The sequence below is a fragment of the Punica granatum genome, chromosome 3 (genome assembly GCF_007655135.1).
Source record: "Punica granatum isolate Tunisia-2019 chromosome 3, ASM765513v2, whole genome shotgun sequence".
Taxonomy (NCBI): domain Eukaryota; kingdom Viridiplantae; phylum Streptophyta; class Magnoliopsida; order Myrtales; family Lythraceae; genus Punica; species Punica granatum.
The window spans coordinates 23,072,278-23,085,922 of record NC_045129.1 but is presented as its reverse complement, the minus strand read 5'-3'; positions in this window follow the sequence as shown (position 1 = coordinate 23,085,922).

The window sequence follows — 13,645 nt, the reverse complement described above, 5'->3', positions numbered from 1 at the left end:
TTGTCCTTGTGTTTAAACGTATTATGCATGCAAGATACGATCGGAATCGTCCCTTGGAATTGATTGTACCCGTGTTTTACATTTTTACCGTTAGTCACACGATAATTAAATGATAGATACGTCAATTTTGGGGTAATCTTCCATCGAAACCGTAATAACTATACGAAATCATGATCACCGAATAACTTCACAAATGGGATAAACGGGACGTATTATTCGGTTAATTAAGTCACTTGGGCTAAGTAATCGAATAAGTTGATTATTAATTAGTAAACGCATTGATGATTCACGAAACGGCGAGAATGCCCTTTTCCTTAAAAGATCACAATTTCAAAACATCGAGACACGTAACACGAATAGAATTGATGTCTAACGAGTGCTTGCGTGCTATGACTCGAGCCCGGGCCCGATTTGAGGCAGCTCGAGTCAAGACGCGCGAGTTCTCCTTAGACTTCTTCGTGTGACGCGATCTTCAATTTGCACACGAACATCGCAATTTTATCATCCAAGGGCATAATCGTCGTCCCGTGATTCACCGATACCCTAGGCGTTAGGGAGTTGGAAACACCTCGATCTATGGGAGGGAAAGGGCAACCTGTTAGGGTGCAAGTTTCATTCGAATGGCCCATTCCGTTCACTTTCGGTGTTTCTATCTTCCTATCATAGATTCGGTGGTGAACATTTTATTTTAGTTACGAAACATGAACAACCGGATTAATCATGCATTCGACTTAATCAAACATTAGATAATAGATAGGTGGAATGCTAGATTCCAATCTAGAGTCAAAATACGAGTTTGGCTAATTCGGTGAAACCGCAGTGTCACCTCACTGAATAAGAGTCTTAAAACAAATTCACACACATAATCTGCTTAGAACCATATTCTAGCCCACCATCTATGTTTGCCTAGGTTAGATACATTGTTTGTTAATCAACCCCGGTTAATAACCGATTAAATCACGTACACTCAACTTAATATACCACTTGTCTGTATTCACCTTTATTTGTCAGTTATTATCTGTTCTTCATCAGTTTTATCATTTTTCTTCTGTTTTCCATTTGTTTCTGCCAATTTGTTGCGGTTCGGGTCCAAGCCCATAGGTTACGTGTTGCACGGGGTCCAACGCCCCAAACCACCGAACACGAGGTCCAACGCCCCAAACCACCGAACACGAGGTCCAACGCCTCCTAACTCATTGAGCACGTGCAACTCGAGTGCGGAATGGCATCTAGCCTCGATTCACCATCATACTCCAAACATGGCCTATGTGGAAGGCAATTTGGATTGGATGTGTGAAACGTGTTTAGATATCACTCGGGAGCTCAATCGGTCCAACGGTTACAGTGGGAATCAACCAGTTCTCCTGCAGACCGTTGGTACGATCGGATCCGATCCCCGGCTCCTTGAGCCCGCGTTGCCTTAATCTATTTATCGGTTATTTAAAACACACGGTGAGCCGGAGCGGAATATTGACCCAATGCAAACCGATCGGGATCCATTTATTCTTTCAGTTACACTTTGCAATTATTCGAGAGAACATTGCGAGGATTTTATTTGTATATTCACTCATTCACTTGTAAGGATCCCTGATCGGCGAGCGAGAGGTCCGAGTGTCGAACCGGTCAAGTTGGTCTATTGTCACCAAGAGATGAGTAAGCTCGAATACTCACGGTCTCGGTTTGCGAAGGGAATTGACCATCACGGTTCGATGAACTATAACGATAAGATAGTGAACCGACTCCTCGACGCACAAGTCTACCCATCTTTCGGATTCTTGGCCCAACTTGATTAATTCATCTACTTTACGGTGTCAAAACGGGCGAGTCAAGTGCAACCTTAAATCACGCGGTAAATAAAACAAAACGGCAAGCCTAGCAAACTAGAGTACTGAAAGGGCGTGCGGGATATAGGCCCGCACGTAATAGAACCCCCGAATTCAGAATTTTCGATTCCGTATGACCATTGCCTTAGCATTTAAGTGTACCCCGTACCCCTAGACCCGGGTAACTTGCCGGCCCTCGACCTTCGGGTCGTAAAATGGCAAGTAACGACTCCTTCTCACGCGTGTCCGTTGCGCGTCCCCAGGAAGGTGGACACTTCCAAGCCGCATTGCATAGGCTTCGCGCGCATGCGTGCCCCGACGAGATGAAATTCGGGTGCGCACACCCGGGGTTACCAAAAGACAACAGAGCGACTAGAGAGCTCAACAATATCCAAAACAAGCATTTTCAGTATACCACATGAACAGTCCTATTTTCCGATAGTACGCTCGACCGTCGGAAGATAGCCAATATTGGACTTCAAAAATCCACATTAGTGCCAAACAGATGAAAAGAGACTTCAAAAGCATTTTGCAAATCATCTGCTCTATACAGAACAACCTTCTGTATATAGACAACTTTTTAGTGGAAGTCTAAAAATGCTGGTTTCCCGGAGAAAAGTCAATTCCAAATGTCAGATACGGCTATGCCCCACAAGCATACAGAGCATGAGCAGTGCTTCAGATTGTCTCTTGGAAGCCACACAGACACTTCGAATGACTTCCGAGTGACAAAACGGGTATACCCCTCTTCGGAAATGCATAACCGGAGACTGTTCAGACGGAATTACGGCAAACGAAGTTCGTACTGCATTGCCCTGAAAACTCTAGCGAACATCCACAATTCGGCAAAATAGATAGCAGAACCCTTCTCGGGTTCTCGAGTAACCTCCGAGGAGCAGAAATGGCCATTTTCAGTGGAAATGCATATCTGAAGTTCCTTTTTACGGAAACTTGACGTCGGATACCTGCCCTACACAGTGCTACACACCCCAAGGCTCAATGTGAAATCGTCGGGTTGAACTGCACAACTCATCTAGACCTCCCGAGTAGTGCTTTTAATGTCCTTAGAAGTCCGATCTCAACAAACAGAGATCACATTGATCTTTGGATCGCCCAAGCAACTCATAAAGCAATCAGAGAAATCCAGTTTCAGCCACCTAGAACATCTCCGGCTCCACATTTGCATTACCAGCTTACCGGTCAGTTGTCCACGTTATTTGACAATTTATGTCAAAATGACCAACGTGACATGCAGACACAGGATATGCTGTCAGAAGCGGACAACTTCGCTCTGAGTGCTTAAAATGAGCAAAACTGGCTTCCGAGCCTCATACAGACCTTTGGCATTTTTCCACGAAAAGTGCCAATCTTGGGCTCATTAAATCCGTTTTCTCGTGTATATTGATAATTCGACGTTCAATTCGAACCATGAGCTTCGAATACGCAATCAATTGAGACACGAGCTTTTTCCCGGTTTCTCCTCTTCGGCCATGAGACCCACTAATTGCCCAAGGGCAACTCTTCCCTTGCCAAACCGTCCACCCCAAGCTTCTCTTAAACACTTGCATGAAAATATCTCTAAGTCTTCCAAGATAACACTCAAGCTTTCATCAATGCTCATCAATGCTTCTTGGCTCTTCTTCATTAAGATTGCATGGTCCACATTCACCCTCATCTCCTTGTCATCTTCTCCATGCAACTTGCATCCTCTTAGGAAAATATCAAGCCTACAATTTGAAGACAACACTCCATCTTCATCAATGCTCATCAATGCTCCTATCTCTTCTTCATTAATGCAATGGAAGAAGATGAGGCTTGATATTTCCTTAATCAAACCGCACAAGCTTAATCCAAGGGATGAAGGGCACTTGCTTTTGCTTAATTGCTCATTAACTTTGCCTATATATTGCTCTAAAGTGATTAAGCTAATGACTGACCTTGAAGCACTCTCTCTCTAGAATTTCTCACTCAAACAAATGCTCTCAAGCTCCCAAGAAGCTCAGCAAAAACCACGGCTAGCATAACTCAGCAAAAACCGCGGCTAGCATAACTCAGCAAAAACCAAGCAAAAACCCTCAAAACTTAAGTCGGAATCATCCCGTCTTAGAACCAAACTTCATATCCCACAGGTTTTCGACCTCCTCTATCCATTTCCGGCCTCAGATTTTAGTTTTGGAGCCTCCAACCCATCGGAACAAGCAACCACATAATCGAATCCCGTTTTGGTCCTTCTCGGGTCAAAACTTCCAACCCGGGTTTCAAGCCTTTCCGGGTTGGTTTGAATTGTCTAAACCCATCAAACACCTCCCCACACAACCCTAGGGTGTCAAGGAGTCATGAAATCCAAGAAAAACCCATCGGTTTTAGCCCAGCCCGACTGCCCAGTCGTGTCGAAATTTCCAACTATCTGTGCGGTTTTCTTGCAGATCGCGTTGATCCGAGACTCTTTTCGCCAAACGACCACCACCATCACCTCCGAAGGTGAGTTAGGAGTCGGGATCCGCTAACCTTGCATCAAAATTCCATCGGGATCCACCGTAGTGAATTCCGACCCGAAAACTGCCCAATCGGGCCAGTTTCCAGAACGCACTCTGTTTTCCGTGATCTTTGCAAGACTATACGGGTCGACCCGATAACTCTGGGAGTAAACGACCATCACAGTCACCTAGAGGGGTCCCTTGGCTACCCAAGGCAGCTGACCTTGCCTCAAAATTCCATCGGGAGCCTCCGTGGCGACGTTCGACCCGACTTGTGCCAGTCGGGTCTGTTCTAGCCCAGTTGGGTCTGTTTTCTGCTTATTGACCTGACTTTGCTTTTGATTTTCGAAAAATCCACGCGTGCTATGCTCCCAAAACCACCGCAGGAACGTTAAGCATCCTTTTAGCTTTCTGGAACAGTTGAGAACTCTCTAAAAGCCACCCGAGCCGCCCGAACCGGCCTGTTTTCTCCCGGGTACCCAGTCGGAACAAATTGCTCTAGACAGGCCTGTTGCTGCCATCCGAATCTGTTCAACGAAAAATAGCCCAAACCCGACTCACCAACGGTCCAACCCGACTTCTAACAGTCCCATCCCTCATCCCGGGACTAGGTATGACCATTCTCGACTTACAGGAGTTAGGACTAAGGCCCTATTTGGATTCCCAAACACTTAATTTTAACTTTAACTTTAACTTTAACTCAACACACTACACAACAAAAACACACATTTCCCAAGTCAAAAATTTTAACTTTAATCTTAACTCAATACACTACACAACAAGAACACACGTTTCCCAAGTCAAATTTACAATCACATCTCATTTGTCATTTTCCACAATCAAAATCAAAATCAAAATCAAAGTTACTTTAACTCTCAATCCAAACACACTCTTACGTTTTCGTTGTGTGACGGAGTTATAAGTTGATTTTATGTATGTTTTACTTGCAAGTTTTTATTTTTATGCAATTTCAATATTATATCATGCATGTTTATTATCATAATACGTGCTAGCAAGTCGAGAAATGTTTAAATCGAAGTCGAGGAAACCATATCGACCCGGAAAAGCCGAGATACCTCTCAAATTAACCTCTTCGAGAGGTAACCGAGGGTATTCTTGACCTTTTTGGGTCAAGACCGGTTTCCTTACCCAGATTTGAGTTGTTTTCCGAATTTTTATGTTTTCCTGCATCCATGGAGCCGATATTGTTTTATCGATTCCGTAAATAACATGTTTGTATGCTTGAATGCGTTTTCCAAACTCTTGGCAATACCGGCTTTGTTAATCGTGTCATTAATCGTGTTTGTTGTTTGAGCATGCGAGAAATGATTCGAAACGAGACAGGGAAAACTCGTGGAACCCGATGTGGGCCATAAGAACTCTCGGTTTTCTCCAAGGAGAAATGGCCGAGAGTCTCTTGGACTCGTACGGGTTGCACGAGGCTTCCTCTTCCCGATTTGAGTCCGTTCTCGGATTTAGTTGCAATTTACATTATCGTTGCAATATCGCATGAAAATGTCTTTTCCAAACAAAACATGCGTGGATTCGGGTATCGATGACTCATTCGGGTCCATTCGGTTATAAGGGTATTTTCGGTCATTGGACCAAATTATCCTCGATCCTTATGGAATCGTCTTGGTCACCGAGTCACGAATCGTTTTCATAATTAATGTATTCAGCAATAATCTTAAGCATTAATTTCACGAACGGGTTAATCGGGACGCTTACATGATTAAACTCATCGCACACTGACAAATCTTGCATGAATTGGAAATTAACTAATAACTCGCGTTGATGAGTTGTCAAATGACATTAATGCCCTTTTCAAAAATTGCATTTCCAAAATCCCAAAACGCGCGGTCAGATGTAGCATGGACGTCTAGGAAGAACTTGTGTGTCTTAACTTGAATTTTACCTGATTTTAGGTAACTCCGGTAAAGATACAGAAGATCTTTTTAGATCACTTTCAATTAGATTGACCGGTTCTTTGGCTTTTTCGGGATTCTTGTACAACTCTGGATGATCCAGGGAATTGGTCGACACCGGCTACAGGTTGAGATGGCCCGCACTGCGATGTTTCCCTTTTCTGAAAATAATTTTCAAATAAAGGGTAGAATCGTCTTTTCACAATTCAGTGACACCCCTAGGGTTAGCTTGACAGAAACACTACGATATCAAGATAAGAATAGGCTACCTGTTCAGGTGCAGGTTCATCTGCAAAGCCTTTTCTTATCCACTAATGAGTTTCTGTCATCCTAGCGTAGACTCGAGTAACTAGAACAGTTATCTCTCTCAGCAAACATGCAAAATGCGGATTAACCTTTCATTCGACCTAACCAAACATTGGATGATGGTTAGGAGGAATTCTAGATTCCAAATCTAGAGTCAAAACACGAGTTTGGTTAATTCAGTGGAAATTCAGTGTCACAATACAGAACAACTGTAAAAGCAATCCACACACACGAAAGACTTGACTACAGACACAATGTTTGTCAAGCTTTCAAAGCAAAGCCGAATGCAGACGGTTTTACACGCGTTTGCTTGTTTAGTATAGGCATTTGCTTGCAAAAACACCCCTGGGTTAATAATCTGTTAACTCACGTAAACTTGGCAACGACAAACAAATTGTATGCAATCCACATGCTATTTTGTTACTTTTCTGCTCTTGTTTGTCCATGCGAGTCGAGCCCGACCCATAGGACGCATTGCACTTAGGGTTCAATGCCCTAACCCTCGATCACTGGGTCCAACGCCCTATTCAGTGAGAGCGTGCATTGAATTTCAGTTCTTCGATCTTTTCCCTAAACTCACGGTGAGTTAGAGCGGAATAATAACCGAACGTGAATCGACTGGAATTCGACCCTATTTGTAATTTGTATTTATTGTTTTCGAGAGCTTTGTAAGGATTTTATTTTGTACATTCATTCTGTAAGAATTCCAGTCGGTGAGAGAACGGTCCGAGAGTCGAATTAATCGAATCGGTCTAATGCTTGCCCAGACACAAGTAAATCCAAGATCTCGCGGTTTCAGTTCACGTAGGGATTCAACCTCCATGGTTCAATGAACTGTAACGCAAGATTGTGAACCAATTCCCCGACACACGGGTTTACTTCTCTCTCGGCTTCTCCACCGACATCGTTTAATTGACTGAATTTTCGGTGTCAAAATGTGTGAGCCGAGCGCAACTTAATTCATGCGGTAAATAATAAAACATGCAAGCCTAGCAAACCAGAGTACCGAAAGGGCGTGCGGGATATAGGCCCGCACGTAACATGAACCCCCGAACTCAAACTTTTCGGTTCCGCACAAATCAATGCCTTAACAACAACTACGTGTTCCATGCCCCTAGACTCGGGTAACTTATCGGCCCTCGATATTCGAGTCGTAAAATGATAAGTGGCGACTCCTTCTCACGCGTGTCCGTCACGTATCCCCACGGGAAGGTGGACATACCCAAACCACGCGATCCAAAAGCGCGCGATGCGGGCCCTGACGAGAGTCCACATTTGGGTCCGTACAGCTTGGCGACTCCACTAGGGACATACTTAGTGGGTTCGGGCTCAATCCCGTTTGCTTGCTTGCATGTTCATTTACCGCTTTCCGCACTTTCCCGGTTCTCTGCTTTACACACTTTTATTTAAGCACTTTCATTGCATATCATGCTACCACTAAATACATATGGGTCGCGTCCCATGACCGATGATAGGAACCCAGGTTAGACAGGGGTTCGAAGTAGGGGTACGGCACACGGTTCAACTGTCGCTTAGGCCTTGAAAAGAATCCCGCCCGATTTCAAGGAATTGATACCCTTGAGTCGGGGGCCCCCATCCCTAGTTAGTTGTTGACCCGGTAGCACCAAAACCATGCATAAACAGGGACCATCATGCTGGACCAAAATTGCCTTCATGCCGTCAACCGACCCAAAGTTGAGTCTTTAAGTCGGCCCTTAGTTTCTCTTTTAGGCGGGCCTTTTACTGTTTTTGACAAAGAGATACAATTATAATTTATTCTTTCTGCACCTGCATGCATGTTTTCGAACAAACTAGGACATTGCATTGGTTTATTTCTTAAGTTCCTTTATTCAAATGAACCATCTTCATAAATCTAGGAACTTGAATCAAATCAATGCAACGGCATTAGCTTTTGAAAACTCATACATTGCCTGCATCTAATGTTTGCACAACAACTACCATGTCTCGTACGACATGCGAGTTGTACCAACCTTCGCGGGTAGACCACCCGCGGTCTTCATCTCTCCATGGCGAGACGTGCTATGACCAGAGGCCATCCAGCCTGACCACCCACCCCGCATGACCGGCGAGTCGTGCTAACCTTCGCGGGCAGGCCACCTGCGGCCTTCACCCTTCCTCCATGGCAAGACGAGCCGTGACCCGAGGGCCGATCAACCTTCCCAGGCGAAGTTAATCAACACTAACTTTCGCTTGACTGACCGTATCCTCGACGTGCCCTGACACGTCCCCGGTGCACCAGTATAGACCTCTTCACGCAACAGTGCACACCACTGGCATGTCCTGACATGTCACTGCGTACCACATGCACGCATCGTCAGCACATCTCCTGTGTGCACCAATGCACTCCCCTCGGTGAGCTTGCACAACGCCGACCAGGCCAGTTCGCTTCCCTACACTCTTGCATTGAAATCCTGAACAGTTCATGCTCCTTCATTGTTTCCTTTTTCCATTGTAGGAAATCCCCAACAGGAAGGGAGCCTGAATACTGAACAACCACAACTGAGATTACAAACGTCTCTCATCCAGCTCCTTAGGATTTCAACACTGAGCTCCCACTCTCTCTCCACAAAGATCGTAAGCAAATCAGAGTCACCGCTTTGCAGCGCCTTGCGCTGTTCCTCAGCATTGACCTTTGCTTTCACATTTCTTGCACTTTCCTATTGGGCTTTGGCCCCTCATCGGGCTTCGGCCTCACATCGGGTTTCGGCCCTGCATTTACTACATCAGGCTTCGGCCCCACTTTTGGGCTTTGGCCCCGCATCGAGCTTTGGCCCCGCATTTACTGCATTGGGCTTCGGCCCCACTTTTGGGCTTTGGCCATGCATCGAGCTTCGGCCCTGCATTTCCTTTCGAGCTTTGGCCCTGCATTGGGCTTTGGCCCCGCATTGGGCTTCCGCTCTGCATTTTCTGCATTGGGCTTTGGCCCCGCATCGGGCTTCGGCCCCGCATGTACTGCTTTCGGGCTTCGGCCCCGCATCTACTGCTTTTGGGCTTTGGCCCCGCATCTATAGCTTTCGAACTTTGGCCTGCATTTACTGTTTTTGGGCTCCGGCCCAGCATTTACTGCTTTCAGGTTTTGACACCTCGCATTTACTACTTTCAGGCTCATCTGAAATCCAAAATCAACTTGGATTCAAAGTCATCCAAGCGATACTCCGAGGAGCAAGTCTAATCCTTCCACTACAAAGACCGGAAGTGACAGCTCCACAAACAGAGCATGACCCAACTCTTGATCACAGGAGATACCAGCACAATCATGCCTCCGATCAAAGAATGTATCTCATCCACCTCCGTTGTGATCGCCGATTGAATACGGGGGCAACACACGCAGTCTTCTTTAAACTCTTTTTTTCTTTAATTTAAATGCATTCCCACAAATGGGCTCCTGACATGAACAAATCCTTCAATGGAGCATTAGGACAGTCTCGAAGACGCCTTATTAGTTATGTCGGACCTGTTCGACTCGCTTGTCCTCAGGGGACCCGGCTTCTCGAGCCTTCCCTAGGGCGACTGTGCATGCCTACTCGTAACTAACGAAAACATGTTTATGTGACCCCAGTCACGGTTTAACTACTCCAGAGTGGTGATGACTAGATTCCCGGAAACAAATGTCGCCTGCACGCGGCACCCCATGGGTTGCGCGCGGGACAAAAAAGGATTTTCCCGTGGGACCACCCCATATTTCTTACCACATATTCCCCCGCATAATCGCCTAATGCATTGTCTTCTTTGTCATCCTTCACAGGGGCACATTGACCATAGGCGAAGAGCGATGCGCGGGTTCACGCTTCTTAGAGAACTTGTCTCGGACCTGTTCCTTATATTTTGACGAGGGAGGTGTCCGACGATGAGTACCCCCTATGAAGTTGAAGACAAGGACAATCGAGCGAATCACTTAGCATTAATGCAACCGTCTTCCTTAAACATTCAGTGACTTCAGCAGCGTGCACCCTCCAAGAGGCACGTATTGCAAAGAATAGCAAGAGATGATCAGAGACATCGCACCAGGTGCCTACCATGGGCCACTTCAACAAATGAAGACCAAGGCATCCCCCTTCAACATTCGCACCGGGGCAACCTCGGTTCTCTATTCCACATGGGGCAATTTGACATTTTCTTTTCCTAGACGATAGGGGAAGTTCACTTGTAAAGCTTGCAAGGGCAAATGACACGAAATTCGACTTCCAAGTGCACAAGAGTCAAACTTCCAAGAAAGCCGTTCCTCACAAAATAGGGCTAGCAACACACAACAAGTCTCCACGAGGCGAAGCACACCAAAGCGGCCTCGGCGATGCAAAGCCGAGGAGTTTCATACAAAGACATGGGGCACAAAACAAACCCCAGCTGCAAGAAAAAAACAGAGCGAAAAGAAGCGGGAAAAACCCGCCAATGAAGAGAGAGAGAAAAGAAGCGGGAAAAACTCGCCAACTGGCGAAACAAGGCAATGCTGACGTTCACCAAAGCACCAGTACCGCCAATCCAAAAGAAGCAACAAACTCCGACAAAAAGGGGAGCAGCAGACACAACTCCTCGACGGAGACAGAAAACAATGCATTTGGAGGTTGAATCCTTCGAACCCTTTGCCCTTGTAAACTCGAGAGATAAAAGAATCGAGCCCGCTAGGTCGAAAACCCCTTTTGGGGCGGCCTAGGTAAAAGCTAGGGTAAGAGAGAGGCACGACCGAAAACCCTTTGGGGTGGTCGTGGCAAAAGGAGAGCTCTTCCCCTTTAGGTTGAGAGATGCGACCCCGAGGTGGGTGACCGTAGCAAAAGGAGAGCAAAATGAGAGATAGATAAATTGCCCCCTAGTCTCTCACACATCGTGCGGACAAGGGATCCCCAAGGGAAGTGGCCAATTTATCTATTCCAACACGATTCCCGATCGTCTCTCCAATACCATTCATCCGTCCAAGAGGGAACCTTCCTCAAGCACAGTGGGCAACTGAATACGCTGTTCAAGCAGTTCAGTACAGCCTACACAACAGAAGGACGAAGGAAAATGGGGGTACATCTCGCTGCAGGCGTAAACCCGTGTATCCTTTTAACTTGGGGCAACGTGCTTCCCAAGCTTTCTCTTTTCTCTTGTCTTTGCATAACTCCAAATGGGTCACAGCCACCCTTTAACAGGCTATCGTAGAGCCAAAATCCTAGACATTCCTCTCCGGGGGTCTAGTCATAACGCTTTGGAAATGGTCAGATTGAGTTTGGCCGAATCTAAACAGAAATCCCCAAGCGGGTTGCAAATGCAGTCGCCCTACGGCATCTGGATGATAAGGATCCAAAGCCGACAGGCGTGTCGAACAAATAATAGAACTGCTAGGGCATCGTCGGGGAAGTCTCGATATGCCCATGCATGGCTAACGGGAGCCCCTAGAGGCCTCGTATCTAGGCCTCCGAAAACGGGACCCATCTGCACTGTCAAAGCAAAATTCTTCACGAGTCGCTTAGGTGACCCGAAACTGAAGATTTGTGCATCACAACGACACTCTTTTTGGTGCTCACCTGTACCTATCACTAGTTAGTATTTCTCACATGATCTACTAGTAATGCCAGGATTACAGGTATCACATTGTAAGAACTTCAATAGACTCTGATCCCCAATCTAATGGGGTATGTAGGGGCTCTTTCCCAAAGCTCGAGTCTCGTAGCATAAAACTCCGGTTTCCGGCGAACTTTCGCAAGTCAAAGCATGACTGCACAAGCAGTAAATCCAGCATCCCGCAAAGCAAAATCCCTCATTGAACGGCCGGGGCATCATCAGTGAAAACATAATCATCTGCAGCCGGAAAGCCGACACGCCATAAAGCAAAACCATCCTTCAGCAGCAAAGTAGCTTTCAGCAAAGCACAACTCCCCAACATTTGCACTTTATCTTCCACATGTTATTTTATGCAATGCACCTTTCCTTTAAGCAACGCAAGTTCGCCGGGCAAGCGCCCATGCTTTTTGCGATCTCTTCTCCCTCCGCCGGGCAAGCACCCGAGCTTCTTGCAATCTCTTCTCCCTCCACCGGGCAAGCGCCCGAGCTTCTTGCAATCTCTTCTCCCTCCGCTGGGCAAGAGCCTGAGCTTCTTGCAATCTCTTCTCCCCCTGCCGGGCAAGCGCCCGTGCTTCTTGCAATCTCTTCTCCCTCCGCCGGGCAAGCGCCCGAGCTTCTTGCAATCTCTTCTCCCTCCGCCGGGCAAGCGCCCGTGCTTCTTGCAATCTCTTTTCTTTCCGCCAAGCAAACATCCGTGTCTTTACGAAATCCCTTCTTGCATTTATCGCTTTCAGGTTCCGGCTTCGCATTTACTGCTTTTGGGCTTCGGCCTCGTGTTTACCACTTTCGGATTTAGACATTTCGCATTCACTGCAACCATGTTCTTTCCTTTAAGCACACTCCTTTCCTTTATGCAAACACTCTTTCAATTTTCTGCAAAGATTCTTCGCATCTCATTCTACTCCTGTTATCTTTATGCTAGGTACAACATCCCTACACATCCAAAGTAAGAGGAAGAAGCGGGTGATCAGAGGTGCCATGCTGATTATTGTCAATCAAACTGGGGTGCTTCTGAAGTCTTTGGCTGCATCCTCTACCCGAGCATGCAGTCAAAAAGAGGCAAGCTGTCAGCACCCCATTTTGGCTCATCAATCCAAACAACAGTATCAGTAGCAATTCAAGCCACGACTCGAGTAGGAATACAGAATAAGGCTCGACAGAGCAAGAACTCACTATTCATCCTCGAGTCAACAAAATTAAACAGATGACATGTCCATACGACAAAAGGATCCCCGGGGTCACCGAAAGGCAACAGAGCGACTAGAGAGCTCAACAATATCCAAAACCGGCATTTTCAGTATACCACATGAACAGTCCTATTTTCCGATAGTTCGCTCGACCGTCGGAAGATAGCTAATATTGGACTTCAAAAATCCACATTAGTGCCAAACAGATGAAAAGTGTCTTCAAAAGCATTTTGCAAATCATCTGCTCTATACAAAACAACCTTCTGTATATAGACAACTTTTTAGTGGAAGTCCAAAAATGCTGGTTTCCCGGATAAAAGTCAATTCCAAATGTCAGATACGGCTATGCCTCACAAGCATACACAGCA